Here is a 15,494-nt window from a genome sequence, read left to right as displayed (position 1 = left end):
TTACATGCAGACCTAACTACTGTGGCACCCCTTCTTCCCCAGGGTCCTCCATCACCAGAGTCCTGGTCTCCCCTCTGGGCAGATCTAATTCACCCTTTCTTTACTCTAGCCTCAGCTCACCCCTCTGCAATCTGAGCCTGAGCATTAGAAGACAGACGCCTATTAATCGCCCCACGATGTAAGAGAAGCGCTTACTTCTAGGACATGGGGTTGGGGACAGGTAGAAAGGTTAGTACCATTTATTCTTCGATGCACCTTGAAAACTGGACACCATTGATTTTGTCATCAGAGGGAGCTGCGAAAGCCATCCATTTGCATAGCTCCTCACCCTCTTCCCAGGCCAGAAAATATAGGAAGGCATCTGCCCAGATGACAGAGCACAGACTGGGAATGCAAAGGCTGCCCCTCCAGGGTACCTACCCTCAGAAGTCACCTGACAGCAGCAGTGTCAGGGCATGACTCCCACTGTGCAGCTTCCTATGAGAAGTGGTGAGCACGATTTTTCTTTTTTTTTTTCTTTCTCTCTTTTTTTTTTTTGGACAAAGAATGCAATACATTCTTTATAGTGATTACTTTTAATAATTAAGTATGAGCCTACAGCTATTTGTTTCAACACATAATAAATGAGAAGCATTATGTGCTGAGTATATCCTTCCCCAGGAAAAAAAAGACATGAGTTTTCAGAATTTCTTTTTTTCTTTTTTCTTTTTTCTTTTAGGCAAGGTAACCTTTGGTTGACCTCACAGATTGCAAGAACTTTGCCATTTTATAATCCCTTATTATTTTTACTTTTTACATCTATAGCACCTGGTCTTCCTAGGTGGTCCTCCATCCAAGTACTAACCAGGCCCAACCCTGGTTAGCTTCCAAAATCAGATGTAATCAAGCTTGTTTAGGGTAGCATGGCCATAGACTGAGAATTGCTATTACAATGCCTCTAAATTGTAAGAGTATAGTCAATCATTTCTGTCCCCACCCAACACCACCCCACCCTCACTCAGACGCTACGGGCCTTTGTAACAATTCAGAAAACTAACTTCTTTCTAAACCTGGTCTTCAATTAAGCACTCAAGTGAAGATAACATTTCGTGGTGGACCTGTAGATGAAGTTCTTGTGATGTTTGCATCTGGAATGAGCCAGGGTGGCACAACCACCCGGAGAGTTTCGTGAACAAGTGAGTTGAGAGTGTCTCTAATTCTTCCAGGGACTGGGTGTTAGCTCCTGAAATGAGCCTGCTGGACATGGGCAGGTCCGGGACTGAGGCCAGCACCTGCTTCCCCAGTAGAGAAGATTTCCTCAAAGAGAGAGACTCCCACTGTTTCTCTCCATTGTTAGAGATCCATCATCACCTGAACTCTCACTCTCCAAATGTTTATATAAAGACTTGGCAACAGTGTTACTCAGAATTCACTATGTGAATCAAAAAATCACCCCATTATAGAATGTTGCTGTCCCAACAAGAATGTTGAAGTTTCTGGAATCTCAGGTGGAGGGTGAGCCATAGGCACATCTCAGCTCTTCCTCTGGTAGAAGTACCTCTCATGCTTATAGTGCTCATACATATTGTGAAGATGCCTTGTTAGAAAGTTGAAAAGCCTGTGAATTAAGTAGTTGAGGCTAAAGGCCTTAAAAACCTATAACTTAGAAGAAAAGTTCAGAAGTGATAAAGTATACTACAAGAAGTGAAAATTTCAGAGACATGAAGGTAGCCACGTACATCTCCCATCTGCCATATGTGCAACTTGTTTTTGTGCATTCTTATTAATTTTGGATCTTTAACAAATAAGTTCATTATTTCTTTATATTACATTGTTGTGATGGAGAAGGAAAACACAATTCATACCCAATAATCCAATCTAGTATTATTATGTCTTGCATACAAAGGTACCAATGAGTTCATTAGATGTTAAATAATTAGGTAATTGTTGAATGCTTTATATCAGTGGTTCCTAGACCTTAGCATGCATTAGAATCTCCTGGAGGTCTTGCTAAAACTTAAGATTGGTGGACCATATTCCAGAGTTTCTGATTCAGTAGCTTAAGGATGGGGTCTGAGAGCTGACAGTTTTAAGTTCCCACATGTTGCTGATGCTTGCTGGTCCGGGGGCTACATTTTGGGAACCACTGATTTATATTATTTAGAGCTCCCTGATGAATCGTTTATAAGTGGTTGGGTGTTTTAGTGATTGGGAGCATATTGATCAGGGTTTTTGATTAGGCTAGAAATGCATGTTTGTTTTCTCCATTTTAACTAATGTCTATCCTAAAACCGCCAGCATAATTTTATGAACAGATTAGATTCAGGTAACCCATTGTGGCTATGCTGCCAACTTGAGGCTGCCTGGGAAGTTTGTTGGGAGTCATCTCCTTGCCCCCATTCAGGACTGGTCGCCTGCTGATAGGCGGGCTGTGCTGGGAGAGAACAGTCACCTAAAAGGGGCTGCACAGCCCTGCAGGAAAAAAGAGAGAAAAAGCCGCTGTGTTCTGATGCAAGACTAAAAGCCCTTTCATTGCTAATGAAAACTATCTGGAGAACTTGGCCAGGAGCCCAGAGCTGGGGGAACCAGAGCCATGGGTAAGTCATTAAGTGCTCCGTAAAAGCCCCACTGGGCAATTTATGGAGTTTCCAGCTCACCGTTGGATGACATTGATAAGGGAATGAATGGCACTGAACCCTCTGTGGGGCTTGAGGAGATGTCAGTATCAGAGCCTAGATGGGACTGCAGGTCGATGCCATGGGGCCAACAACAAGGCAAGGAAGGGAAAAGGAGAGAGAGAAAAGAAAGAAGAGAGCCATTTCCAGCTTTCGGGATGCCGAATGGGCATTCAAACATTTTGGAGAAGTGGAGCAGGGTAGGGAGCATTTATTTGCCCAAGGAATCAGGAATCCTTACCTCTCTTACCCCAGTATCATTTTCCAGAATTCATCACCTGCTTCTACGTTTTCTTCTTGGTGTTAAATCAGAAGACGTACACATTCAACTTTTCCCAGCCTGTGAGAGGAGCCAGACAGAGGTTCCAGGAAGGGAGATCTGAGCCTTTCCACCTCTGTAAAGGCTGCGACATTCGTGCTGATGCTCCTCTCTCACATCTGTCAGTTCTTGGTCTGCCCATTTGAAAAATGGGGCTATGAATACCTGTCCTATCCATTGGCATGAGGGTGTTATGGGAGTCAATTTACTTTGAAAGATGAATGAATGGATTATTGGAATATTGATAAAGAGTGGAAGTCTTTGTGTTTTGAGATTGTTTGTAAAGAGTCCAGCTGGGTGAACATGGTGAGCCATATAACATCTGTAATGAAGGGACCGCAAAACCTCTGTAGTCCTTTCTAATGACGATTACCACCCAGTTATTCCAGCCAAGAGCTGACATGCTGGTGGGTCTGAGATGTTGGAGAAGCCTTTGGGAGGCCAAACTCCACAAGGGCAGGGGTTTGTCTGATTTTTCACTGATATCCCCAGAAATTAGAACAGTAACTGACCCATAGTAGACACTCAGAAACAAAAAAAAAAGTTGAATGAATGAATGGAAAAAAGAAAAAACAAAGAACTATAGAATTGAACAACTAGAGGGGTATTTAGCATCCGTCTCAAATCTCGATTTCTAAGCCCCAACAAGGTTTATGCTTCTCTCCAAGCTACTGCAGCCTCAAGAGTAGAAAAGGCAAACTCCATGATGGAACTTTATCAGGTCTCACATTCAGGTTCCTTACTGCTTTGCAGAGACATGAAACTCTTTTTGAAAAATAAGAACTTAAGCTCTAATTATTAGGGTTTTTTGGTTTTTTTTTTTTTTTTTTTTTTTTGGGCAAGGAAAAAAAAACATTCCAGTCCAACGCCCAGCATAACATGTCTAGTCCTATTCCTTTCTAAAAAGTGAAAAAAAAAAATACTTGGAAACTTTCTTGGTATTCTGTGTCCTCATTCCAGGTTCATGGAACGGTCAGAAAGCATAACTGTGAACCCTTCCTGGTCACAGCTAAAGCCAGCTTGGCCTCTCAAAGGCTTCTCCAACATCTCAGACCCACCAGCATGTCAGCTCTTGCCTGGAACAATCTGGGTGACAATCGTCATTAGAAAGGACTATAGAGGTTTTGTGGTCCCTTCATTATAGAGGTTATGTGGCGCACCGTGGTCACCCAGCTGCACAGTGATAGACCATCCCTATGTCTCCGCTCAAGGACACTTAACAGAAAGAACATTGCTTGTCAACTGACTCTGAACTCTCTACAGACCACAGGCCTGTCGTGAAAAGGGTGTAGGTGGCGAAACCGACAGGCTGTGGCCTGACAGCGAGGGAAGTTGCACGCCTCCCTCTGCACCCTCTGACTGTCCTTCCTCTCACCCTATGGCTGCAGAGAGGCAATGCCTGTGTGGTCCCCTTCCTTCTCTGAACCCCCCCGGCCCTTCCTTCAGCATTGGAGCTTTGATGGCAGAGTCCTTGTGTATGTTTATGCCAGTAGAAAGAAAGGTACACAAAGAGGTTATCGGTGGTGGTACCTCGGGTGGTGGCATCAGAGAGGGCAAATGGAGCTGAGTAACTTTCCTTTGATCCACGTCTGTATTGCTTGACTTGTTACAACCAGCATTAATCACACACACATTTTTTAAAAATCCAATAAAATTAAAAAGCAAGTGTAAAAAGGATGCTTATGGTATGATATCATGTATATAACATCTAAATCTACATAAAACAATACTATGTTTTGTTTGCGGGGGAGCTATAGCTAAGCAGTAAAAGCCCCAAACCTGCCCAAACACTACACAGTAACTAGGGAGAGCTGTTAGAGAAGAAAGGTACCGAGGGGGGCAAATCCAATTGAATCTGTGATATCTTGTTTCCTTAAAAACACACAAACAGGGCCTGGAAGTACTTTCTTAAGAAGATGGTGACTGTGTCCGTTTGGAGGCCATCATTTTGAGGTTTCTCTTTTGATAACTGCTGCAGAAATGGCATCTTGGAAGACGATTTTGCAAAGAAAGGGTACAAGCTTCTAACAGCCCAGAAAACTGGCGCAACCATCGTAGGGGTGGACCGTGAGGATGGCATAGTTCTTGGAGCAGATACAAGGGCAAATGAAGGGATGGTTGTTGCTGACAAGAACTGTTCAAAAACACACTGCATACCTCCTAATATTTATTGCTGTGGTGCTGGGACAGTGGCAGACATAGATATGACCATCTAGCTCATCGATTGCCACCTGGAGCTCCACTCCTTCTCCCTGGTCACCTTCTTGATACTTTTCAGATATCAAGGTTACATTGGTGCAGGCCTAGTTTTGGGGTCAGAGGTGTTACTGGAAACCACCTCTACAGCACCCATCCTCAAGGATCAACTGATAAGTTGCCTAATGTCACCATGGATTCTGGCTATTTGGCAGCAGTGGCTGTGTTTGCAGATAAGTTTAGGCCAGATATGGAGGAGGACGAGGAGGTCAAGAAGCTGGTGAGTGAAGTCATGGCAGCTGGCATTTTCAGTGACTTGGGGTTTGGAAGTAACATTGACCTCTGTGTCATCAGCAAGAGCAAGCTGGATTTTCTCTACCCATAGTCAGTGTTCAACAAGAAGGGGACCAGGTTTGGCTGGTACAGGTGTGAGGAAGGGACCACTGCAGTCCTCACTGAAAAAGTCATTACCCTGGAAACTGAGGTGCTGGAAGAAACAGTCCAAACAATGGACACTTCCTGAATGGTGTCGGTGGATGGATGGTTACTGCTCTAGAAGACCAGGGCCAGTGGAGGCTGCCCCTGTAAGACCTCCATTCGGCCAGTGCTTACTGAATGAAACCCAATAAAAAATGAAAAACAAATTAAAAACAAACAAACAAACAAAACTCTCAAAAAAATACGGCAAAAGTTAATGATCATTCGGGAGGGTGATGGGTATTTGGGTGACTATTACATTATTCTTTATAATTTTCCATGCGTTTGAAATATTTTATAAACTCATTAACTAAAGGTAGTTAAAACTCATTTACATATGAGTTAAAAAATGATTGAGTTTACCTTATTTGTAACTTATTATTTTACTGTAACTTCTTATACACCTTCCAGGTATTAATAGGAAGGGAAGGAAAGAGGTGGGAAGGAAAGAAGGATCAAAATGAGCTTGAGAGAGCTAGTTTGCTTTTCTGATTTTTCTTATTCTTTGTCTTGTCAGTTTGGGCTGCTATAACAAAGTATCATAGACGGCATGGCTTAAACACCAAATATTTAAGTCCAAAATCAAGGTGCAGGAGAATCCATGTCTGGTGAGAGTCTTTCTCCTGGTTTGCAGCCATCACCCTACTGTACCCTCTTCTTATAAGGGCAGTAATGCTATCGAGGAGACTCCATCCTCCTGACCCCATATGAACCTCATCACTGCCAAAGGCCCCACTTCCAGATACCATCACATTGGGGATTAGGGCTGTAACATGTGGATTTTTTGGGGTGGGGGTGGGGGGGACACAAACATTTAGTCCATAGTATTCTTCTACAATGTCTTATTTGGCAATAAAAAGGGAAGGAGGAAAAATCAGCATCCTCTAGATATATGGATAGATGGAGGGAGGGAGGGAAGAAGAGAGAGAGGGAGGGAGGGAAAAAGGGAGGGAAGGAGGGAGGAAGGGAGGGAAGGAAAGAAGGAAGGAAGGAAGGAAAGAAAGAAAAATAGCTTGATGGATGGGTGGGTGGGTGGATGGAGGGAGGGAAGGAGGAAAGGAGAGATGGAAGGAAGGAAGGAAGGAAGGAAGGAAGGAAGGAAGGAAGGAAGGAAGGAAGGAAGGAAGGAAGGATAGATTGATGGATGGGTGGGTGGGCAGGTGGGTGGATGGATGGATGGACAGATGGATGAAGGGAGGGAGGGGTGGATGGGTGAACAACCTAAAGACCCAAGAGCTGCCAGGGTTTTGGTGCAGGTTGGAATCTGCCCTCATCATGAAGGCTCACTGAGGCTGTTCCCCATGGCTGCTCACCGCTAACCCTTGGATGTAATACAGTAAATGCATTCATGGAACTAGGCCTCTCGTGCTTCTGCCTGTGAAGCTACAAGTACCTACATGTAGTAATAAGTAGTTAGAACACAAAGAGTACCTACCGCTGATTATACCCCTTGTGCTGTGGGGTGAATATTCCTGGCATTTTTCCCCAGTCCTGAGTTGAGACCTGCAGCTATGACTGTAGGGAACCAAGGGGACAGTGGCTCCCTCGCTCTCAGGTGATGGAAAATAATAATGAATTGTGTAGCCATTCAATACCTACCACCTCAATGCCCCGTGCAAAAAGAAAAAAAAAAATCCCTGATAAATATTGAGTAGGCCAGGTGTCCTTCATTTTACCCCTCATCTTGCACGTGCGACCTGGTTCTGGGGAGTTAAGGGCCTGGCCAGGGTCACAGTTAAGGTTTCAGGGTGGAGCATGGAGTCGAGGAGGCAAGACTAGAGACTGAGAGTCATTGGCTGGGCATGAGCAACGGTGGGCAGGGCTGGTGTGAGGCCTTGGGCAAGGACTGAGAGGCTTCTCCCAAGTCTGCAGGGAGAAGCAGCACAGAAGGTCACTGGATAAGGGAGCTAAGTAGGAGGCTGCAGTCAGAAAAGGTGAAAGAAACCACTGACTTGGGGCCTTGCTCAGGACTGGGCACCAACTAGCCTTGGGACCTTGGGTAAGTCACATCATCTCTCTGGGACTCAGTTTCCACTTCTGTTAAACAGTGGGGCTCGATGCAGCCTCTCTTGCTGCAATGACCGTGGGTTTTTGGTACCATGACCAAAGGAGCACCAGAGAAACTGCCAAAGTGGCAGGGAGTGGTGGGCATGGCAGCAAGTAGAAGAGCAATGTTAAGGCAAAGAGCAAGCAAGCGTTGCCAGGCTCGCCGGTAAGGCCAGGAGACTGACATCACCGCAGCAGAGATCCAGCTGGATGTGGGCAATGCCGGGCCATGAACCACATCCTCTCTTTATACAACTGTCTTCATAGCAACATGTATTCTCAGTCGAGTGGTACCAGGCCTTGGCTTTTGCAATCTTCACTGTCAAGTTTAAGCTTGGACTTGGAAATAGGAAAGAGCAAACAATAAGGTGGCCTTGAAATCATCTCAGCCTTCCAGCTCAGTCTCCTTGGTGCAAGGGTTGGGGTGGATCTCATAAAGGTCCCTCCAAGCCTGTGTCCTGGGAGAACCTAACCTTGGAAATCACATGGAGCATCTGGGGCTGCTCCCTGCCTCTGAGCTGAGTGCCTGGCGCCACCTCAAGTTAGAAAAGGGATGGGGGAGGTAGAAAGGGGAAAGGAGGGTCAAATATGTGGTGAAGGAAGGAAATCTAACTATGGGTGGTGAACACATAATGCAATATATATACAGCATACTGTTGAATTGAATACTTGAAACTTATTAGATTTTGTTGATCAATGTCACCCAACAATTTTTAACTTAAAAAAATGGCAGGGGCCATTGAGTGTGATGGCTAAGCCCTGGGCATGGTTGACTTCAAAGCCTAACTTGTTTATACATTTTTTACACATTTCCAGCTGTATAGATGGTGAGTGATTTAAATTCTATGCCTACAGAGAAAGCGGGAAGGGGCCCATTGTGGCCCTATACACTGGGGATGATAATGCTATTTACTTTGCTCTTAGGAATGTTAAGTGAGAAAATAACAGTAAAATATTTAGCAGAGCCAGGCAAGGGCTCCTTGAAATGATAGCTATTACCATTATTATGTACCCACTGAAGCTATGCCAGGCTCTAGGGGTAGACTGCTAACCTACTAACCTGTCGACCAGGACCTCCCCCTCAGGGTTACTGTCCAAAGCAGAGGCAGAGGAGTTAACCCAGATGCATTAACTAGTACGTGTGCACTCTGCTAGGGACGCAGGAGATGCTGCAGGAGCACACACGAGGGCCACTGCCCCAGAGTTGGGATCGTCAGCTCCAGCACCCTCCCTCCTGCTGTCCAGAATCGCTCAAGCCCCCCTCCAAGTTATTATCATCTAAGCCCCCCAAGATTAGCCCCTGGCAATCTACTTTCTGTCTCTATGATCTGCCTATTCTAGAAATTTCATATAAATGGAATCATACTATTTTGTAACTGGCTTCTTTAACTTAGCATAATGTTTTCAAAGTTTGTCCATGTTGTAGCTTATGTCAGTACTTCATTTTTTATTGCTAAATAATATTCCATCGTATGGATATACCACATTTTGCTCATCTAGTCACCAGCTGGTGGACTTTTGAGTTGTTCCTATTTCTTGACTCTTATAAATCTGCCGTGACTATACCTGGGATTTGAATTGTTGGGTCATATAATAATGTATTGAGGAAATGCCTGGCTGTTTTCCAAATCTACTATACTATTTTACATTCCCATAGCAGTGTGTGAGAGCTCCAGTTTCTCCATATCCTCACCAACACTTGTTATTCCTGACTTTTTAATTATGGCCATCCTAGTAGGTGCGATGGTAGCTCATTGTGGTTTTGATTGATGCTGTTATATTAAAAGAATATGATTAATGTGCATGAGAGCTGTCTCCAAATATTTGAGGACTTGTCAGTTGTAAGGAAGGATTTATAAGTTGCTATGGCTCCTGGCCCAAAGTTAGAAAATCTTGCTGATAAGGCCAGTCAGGTAGCATTTCGGCACCTCCTGTGTGGTCAGCACTGTCATAGCTAAATAATCAAGCTCTTACAGTGTGCCAGCCACCTTGCTAAGTGCCAGAGGTACAGTAGATTCCAATCTTCCAGCCATTCTAGGAGTTAGACCTTGTTATCTCCATTTTAGAAACAAGGAAACTGAGGCTTGGTCAGATTATATCACAGATATAAGTTTACACTGTATAGAACTGGGATTTGGACCACTAAACTATTAAAGTCAGAATACTTAACCATTGCCCTGAACTATTGTGAAAGATGTAGAAATATAAGATGTGAAGCTTGGTTGCAAATGAGTGGATAATTCAGTAGTAGGGGCAAGCTTAAAATGCCTGAAATGATGACAAATTAAAGGAAAACACTATATAATTAATTACTGAGGTGCATGGTGGTACCAGTCTTGGAGTGAGTAGGAGTTTGTGTCAATCGGGTTTCATAAGATTATGCTGTGGTAACAACTTCAGTATCATAGTGGCTTGAAGGAACAGAGGTTTGTTTCTCTTTCATGTCTCACGTCCATCAGGTATCAGCAGGGAGAATCTGCTCATTACAGTCATTCAGGAGCCCGGGCCAATGGAGGGAGCTGCCCCGCCCCAGATGTTGCCTGTTGCTTTGCCAGAGTGAGACAGATCTGTGCACTGGCTTTTACAACTCCTACTGGGCACTGACATGCCTCGGTTCTGTTCACTTTTACTCACCAGCATAAGGACGTAGCTGCACCTGACTTCAGGGAGCAAGGAAGTACAACCCTAATGTGCCAGGAGGAGTACTAAAGGTATCTGATCACACGATGACTCCCGCCAAGTTCATAGACAGATTCAGGTAGGATTTATGGGTAGCAAGTACCAGTTCAAGCCAAGGCCAGAATAAAGTCTCCAGTTTTACACAGAAAAATCTACATCTGCAAATAAATAGGTCAGTGTACCACCCACTGACCAGTGAGCTGGAATACAAGAAAATTATTCATGATTCTGTCACCACCAAGAGATGGGGCCCCACAGCTGGGACGCAGACTGACTACATTCCTCTTTGCCTCAGAACAATCTTCCACTGATTTGCATGGCGCCCCTTCTTTAACATGATGTTTTCAGATAAAAAGTTCTCATTCTCTGCAGTGACCCAGAGGAAGGTCTCTTTGATCATGTTTGCATTGTGTGTTCCTGTCACACCAGGTTGAACAAAGACCCAGGTAAGCAGTGCTGGGAGAAGATGCTCACAGCCCATGCACTTTTCCCTCCAGAGGCCGGCTCCCTTGCTCAACCAGGCATCACTGTGAAAGGTTCCTAGAACACACATAGCCCTGGGCGGTGAAACAGAGACTGAAAGAAAGCATCTATGTTTCTTAACTTTTAAAAAAACTATGTCTTCTTTAGATCAACATAAAAATCTCAAGTTCATTCCCCACCCAAGATTCTGTTGCATTCAGAAGCGCTTCTCATCTTCATATCCCCATTTGCCAAGAATATTTTATTGAATTTTATTTTCTGAATTTTTTGTTATAAAAATACATTTTCCAAAGGTAAAATTGTTATAAACTTGAATCTTTCTTGAAAACACCCACGTTCTTGCACACATGGACACATTACCCTCTGAGGATAAGAGCCCTGGCTGAGAATCTACGAGTTCCAATGCCAGCTCTGACTAATGAGTGATTCTGCATATTGATTCAGAGCAAACCTTTGGAGCCCAGCAAACATAGGTTCAAATCCAGATGCTGCCATTTCAATAAATGTGTGGCCTTTGGCAACTTCCATTACCTTTCCAGACTTTATTTTTACTTCATTTAAAAAATGGGAAGAAATGACAAGTATAGTATGCTTGTTTCATAGGGGTTGCTAGGAGAAACCAGATCAGTTAATACACAGAGAACATTTAGCATATAATGCAGACTCAGCAAGTTGTGACCACATCATAGCTTGTTGCCCCAAATAGAATACAACCAGTGGCTATATGAAATTGAGAATTTTCACAATGTACTATTTTCACATCTTAATTTTCTTTGGGCTTCTCTGCTTCCTCTTTTAAAGAAGACCTCATACCCACTTGTTTTTCTAGAAGAGGATGACCGTAGAGGGAAAAGAGCTTAAGAGGCTGAGCCCATAAAATACTATTTAACCTGAGAGAGTCCCAGAACAAGAGAATGGTGGATCTGTACAACTGGAAGTTACCGAAACCATCTGCCGCTCTTGCCTGATTGATGAATAAATTGAGGCCCAGAATGTGAAGGGACTTTCTCAGTCCTGGGGCGGGTGGTGCAGTCTGTGTGAGTGGGGCCTCCCAGTGTTGCGCAGTACACAACCACCACCTGCGCCACCACGTGACTTTGCTTATCCTTCTGGCTAGTGATGCAATAAGGTGTTGCAATCAGAGGATGTCTTGAGACTTCTTTTAGGGATATTGGAACAATGGCGCCCACTCTTTTTCTACCCCTTGGAGTAATGAAGCCCAAGAAGCTGCTGATGCTGTCTTACAGCTGTGAGGGGGGAACCTGCCCAAGGAGAGAGGTCACCTGGAGGTGAGAGTTAGAGGAAGAGAGATAGACTCTAGATGGGTTGGTTTAGTCCCTATAATCCAACCATACCTGAAAGTGGATCTACCCATGGCTATTTTTTCTTAATTGTGTTTTGTAGGCAGTTGGTGCCTGACCGCCTATCACTTGCTATCTTGTTATAATTAATAGAGGAACTCAGAGTTCTATGAATATCTAAGGAGTAAGGATTCAGATCGCAAAAGTCTTTAGGACCAGGTTACATCAAAGAAGGATCTGAAAGGAAGAATGGGATGTGGGCAAGCTGGGAAGAGAGAGATAATTCAAAAAGGAAAAGACCTTGAACAGATGCCTGAGATAGGAAAGGCTGGGGTGGAGAGAGTTTGGGGTATTATGTTTAAGTCATGGTAGTTAGAACATGGGGCACCCGAAGGGAGTGATGGAATTAGAATTGAAGAGGTAAGTTCCTACCAGTCTGTGATGTTCATTCTTTTGTGCTGCAGTTAATAAGAAGTAGAACAATCAGAGCTGAATTTCAGAATAAATTCAGTAGGAGAGAAGAGAGATGAGAATGAAAAAAGAGAACCAATTGGAATGCTACATGTAATCATTGAAGAAAGAGAGAATCCATGGCTTTAGGGATGACTAACCATCCAGGAATGAGGGGCTTCCCAGGAAGTGGGACTTTCAGTTAAAACTGGGATAGTCCTAGGCAAACTGGGATGGCTCATCACCCTAAAGCATCACCCAAAACCAGTGGAAAGGATTGATAGATTTTATTAAGTAAAAATAATATATGAATAAAAAATAGGAAATATCCCAAGTCTAAATGTCAGGGTTTTTCTCTAGAAGAAAATAAAGATAAATGAATATATCTTTTGAGACTCAAGCTATCCAGTGACACCTTCCTCCACTTCCGATTCCTATCATCAAACCTCCTTGTGCCCTGGACCCCATCAGCACTAGGAACCTCACCACCTCTGAATTTCCAAATTCCTACATCCCACTTTACCCAAAACCATCCTTATTTTCAGCACCCTCTTGCCCTTTCAGAGCTCTCCAGTACCTTCAGTTGCTCCTCTCCATTCTGGCTTCAGCCCCTTCTCTATCAGCCAAGGCCACTTCACCAATCACTTCAACCAGGTCAGTCACTGGTCCTCTGCGCTTGATGAAAGTTTGGATTCTGGGTCAATTCCAACATCTATCCCGTCTACTTAAGGTATGGAGAAACCACGGATGAACTCTCAATGCTGCCCACTGATGCTTCTTTCTGTTCCTCTCTCCCACATCCCCACACAACTCCTTGAGTCTTAGCTCTACCACTGAACTGGCTGTGTGACCTTGGTCAAGTTGTGAAATTAATGTGCATAAAACACTTAGCACAGGGCTTGGCATGTTGTACACACCCCATAAATATTAGCTTTTATTGATACTAGGATTTTGATTATACACTTAGAGTGGTTGAATCAGTGTCTCAACCAGCAGATCATGACACTATGGTTGTTGACAAATCAATCACACAGGGCACCAGATCACTGCGCAAAAGTGTACTTTTGCAAAGATTTAAACAATCATTTTATTAGGGAAGATACAAATATGCTCAGAGAAGATGCTCAACATCATTCGTCATTAGGGAAATGCAAATTAAAAGTACAATGATATACAACTACACATATATTAGAATGTCTAAAATTTTAAAAACCGATCTTACCAAGTTTTGGTAAGGCCATGGAGTAACTAGAACTCTTATATACTGCTGGTGGGAATATAAAATATTCGGAAAACTTGAAGAAAATCTGACTCAAAATCAAGAAGAATGTGAATAAATGTACAATTGTTGTTTAGAATATATTTCTTGTAATTAAAACTGTATATTTATAGTTTTATTTTACTTATAGTTATATCCAGAATAATTACCCCCTAAGACGTATATAAATTTTTTCCAATGCTAAAATAGTTGCCCCTTGAACAGCCTAGAATAGATTATTAATAATTCCAAAAAAATTCCAATTATACACTAGTTTAACATAAATCTAGAATTAAAAGAAATCTATCTCAAGGAGGAAAAAAATGAAACAAACGTGTTCCCTATAGAATTTAGTGCCAATTTAGTAAAATGAAGGTTAGGATACTTTACTACTCCTCAAATGGAAGCCAATTCCTGGGACTTTCTCTCCACACTTGAATCTTCCTAGGGCAAACTCCTCCTCTGGTTTAATTCAGCCTTTCACAAAAATCAGCAGCTGCTAAGCAGCTCGTGGTCACATGAGTCAAATTGTAAGTAGATGGCCGATAAGAGATTATTTTTCTCCAAAGGGGAAAGTGTGCCAAACCCAAGTGTGAGAGGGCAACCAGGAGGAGGAGAGTATGCTCACCTCAAGTAAAACAACACAAAGAGAAAAGTGCCCAGGTCACAGTGCCTAAGTGTTCTCAAAAGCCCCTTGAACTGACCTCCAGTGTTTCCTATAAAAGGAGAACAAGGGGGCTCTGGCGGCACACAGCAGTCACTAGCTAACCTGTGGCTGTAGGTGAGCAGCATGGCCTTTCCATGCCTCGGTTTCCTTGCCTGTCAAATGGGAATGCTAGCATCCACCTCGTAGGGTTGCTGAGATGCTAAAACTTGCTAAGCACTCTGAAGAGTGTTACAAAAAAGCATTTTGCAAATGTAAGGTATGCCATAAAAATCCACACCATCTGTACCTGTCAGAAACTAGAGAGAACTTGGAGGAGTTAAGTCTATTATTAGGCTTCTCTGCACTTCTTAAATGATATCCCACCAAAAGAAGATTAGGCTGAGCTTTAATTTTTGCTTGTTGTGTTATGAAAACAAATAGATATTTGTCTTATTTCCCTACCATACAAACTCCTGCCACACCGGAGATCTTGTGTTGCTCTCTTGACCCCACCCCCATGGTTTGTTTAAGGAAATTCCAACCTAACTGAGACAAGACTCAAGGACTAAACTGTGGTTGATTTCAAGTTCTGACTGGAAACCAGCAATCCCACTCACGGTTCCTTATCCTTCGCCTCTCTTCTCTGCAGAGCTGAAGTCACAGATCCTCACCTCTGGTCTCAGCCCATCTCGGCCTCTTGGGCCATCCTGCCCAATTTCTAGCATCTGCCTGTACCAGCATCCTGTGTTTAGTTAAGTCAGCAGACATATCCCTATCCAGTCTTATTCCTTTGTCTCAGTCATCGTAACCTGCCCAGGAGCTCTAGTTGCTTAGGATGGGGGTCCTACCTTACCCTTTTTGATCACTACTCCTTTCTCCTACCCTGGCGGTGGGAATGGAGTCTGACCCTGAATTCTGGCCAAGTGCCTGGGCTGTTGTCCTCTGTAAGCAGAGATGTATAGTGAGCTAACATGACCTGTGAGGA

General features: G+C 43.5%; 2 pseudogenes; one reads left to right on the top strand and one right to left on the bottom strand.

The window, feature by feature from the left end:
- Positions 1-795: 795 nt before the first annotated feature.
- On the bottom strand, positions 796-914 carry LOC118605681 (annotated as a pseudogene).
- A 3,975-nt stretch (positions 915-4,889) lies between these two features.
- Positions 4,890-5,692, top strand: LOC107518304 (annotated as a pseudogene).
- The last annotated feature ends 9,802 nt before the right edge of the window (positions 5,693-15,494 follow it).

This window comes from Rousettus aegyptiacus, unplaced genomic scaffold, assembly GCF_014176215.1.
Source record: "Rousettus aegyptiacus isolate mRouAeg1 unplaced genomic scaffold, mRouAeg1.p scaffold_m13_p_7, whole genome shotgun sequence".
Classification (NCBI taxonomy): Eukaryota; Metazoa; Chordata; class Mammalia; order Chiroptera; family Pteropodidae; genus Rousettus; species Rousettus aegyptiacus.
This window is presented reverse-complemented; position numbering and strand designations above follow the sequence as displayed.